At 41.6% G+C, this 1,968-nt stretch overlaps 1 pseudogene; it reads left to right on the top strand.

Moving 5' to 3' along the window:
- Nucleotides 1-372: 372 nt before the first annotated feature.
- Nucleotides 373-1,225, top strand: LOC142439947 (MICOS complex subunit MIC27-like; annotated as a pseudogene).
- Nucleotides 1,226-1,968: the final 743 nt, after the last annotated feature.

Below are 1,968 nucleotides of genomic sequence, written 5' to 3'. Positions count from 1 at the left end.
GAGCAGATGCATTTGTGTGTCTACTTATATGTGCGTATGTTCAGATTTTAATCTCAGAAGTGTTCATACTTTTAATCCATTTTGATCTTGTATAAATATCTTTGAAAATCATCAACTGCATCCTAATACTTCTACCACAGTTTCCTCATCAATCACTTCATGCTATTTGTATTGCATCCAGTGTGCATATTAACCACTTATAGGAGTGATCATTGCAAGATGTAAGGGGTGGGGGGATCTTGAATTACACTCCGTGCATCAGTTACCTGTGTAATGATTTTTCATCATTATTTGCAGCTTCACACGTCTCATAGTTCTCTTTGTCCCTCTCAGCTTTCTGTATATAAGACTTGAGCCTAGAGTGTCGTAGGAATGGCAGTCATGATGGTGGGGAAACTGGTGATCATGCCTACAGCTCTGATATTTTCACATGGAAGTGTACATGCAGCCAAAGAAGAGGAGCTAGTGAAACCAGACCAGTCTGGGGTTGCCACTGATTGGGCCCTCGCAGGGCAAGAGTTTTGAACCAAAGTCTAATGACTTTCAATCCATGACCTTGAGATAGTAGTCTACTTCTTCTCACACTGGTGCATTTCAGCCTTGAGCCCAAGGAAGTAGGTCCGTTCCTTTAATCAGCTACGGTGTGTTTAAGCTACATATATATATTGCTCCACCTCTGCAGTCTAAATATGTCGAAGAACAGCCTGTTTATTTACAACTGGGCTTTGCTTCCATCTGCACTACAACTGGTCATTATACCCACTGCTGCAAGGGTGTATATGTCTCTGGGAAAAATAGGATAATGGCTACCGTGCAATTTGGGGAAGATGCATATGTTTATCTGAAGAATCCACCCAGAGATTTTCTTGCCCAAATTGGAGTGATTATGGGTGCAGGCTTGGCTTCAGCAAGAAAAGATTCAACGTTTAAGAAAATCGCTTCTCCATTGGGACTAGCACTATGAGAGCAACTGTTTGCTCCCCGTTCCATCAGTAATAATTACAAAGGTAACTGGGAAGACGTCATCTTCTGCAAGCTGGGTAAGTTTGTGAAGGAATTAGGTCACTGTGGGCTAAAAAGCAACAAAAAAGAATCCTTCCCTGAAACTAACAGAAAAACTAAGTTAGGAAGCTAGGCGGAAACAGACCCACATGCTTCAGCGTCTGGTTCCGAGACATCCAGTGCCTGTGGCTTTGTTCTTAAGGCAACTATTCTCTCGCTCTGAGAGCGGTCTTTGTGCATAGCATTGTTTTCCTTTGGGCTGATGAAGGCTGATTTCTAACTGAGCCCTCTTCTGCCATTGGAATGTGGACTGCCCCAACGAGACGCTGATTCCAGAGATGTCAGCCAGCCCTAGAGCACGTGCACTGGATTGGTTCAATTCTGAAGACATTGCCATCTGCCAGTGTTTCATTGAAACACTTTATTTTGGTAACACGTTTCCCATTTTCCGTGCAGCATCTTTTCACATGAGAGAGCCTCCATTGATACCCTTTGCGTAAGACCATGAATTTAAAACGGAGTGACAAAGGAGCGGTGAATCATTGTCCTTAGAAGAAAAGTGATTAATGAGACCAGGAGGGGTTGCATCACATCTAGGAGAAATTGTAACTAAATAATAAAGCTTAGAAACAAACAAAATATCTTATTTGTTTTGTTGAACTTTAGCAAATTAGATCAATTTTGTTTTCTGAATTATAAACACTGGAAAAAATGTGTCTTTTGGCAAAAAAAAATTTGGGGGTAGTAGTATTGAGTAACTTTGTCCCTTAATAACTTGGATAATTTGTGTGAATTAGGCAAGTTATTTAATCTCCCTGTTTTCCTGTCTTCTGGATGAAGTGATCTCTAAGGACCCTTTCAGTCCTACGAATCCATTTACTTATAAATGTAATGCTTTGTGCCTTGTCCTCCCTCCCCCCACTCTTCCTCTCCTTTCACATCTTTCCTCTCTCCCCCTGCCCTCTC

This window comes from Tenrec ecaudatus, chromosome 2 (assembly GCF_050624435.1).
Source record: "Tenrec ecaudatus isolate mTenEca1 chromosome 2, mTenEca1.hap1, whole genome shotgun sequence".
NCBI lineage: Eukaryota > Metazoa > Chordata > Mammalia > Afrosoricida > Tenrecidae > Tenrec > Tenrec ecaudatus.
Note: the sequence above shows the minus strand (reverse complement) of the source record. Positions and strands in the feature narration are given on the sequence as shown.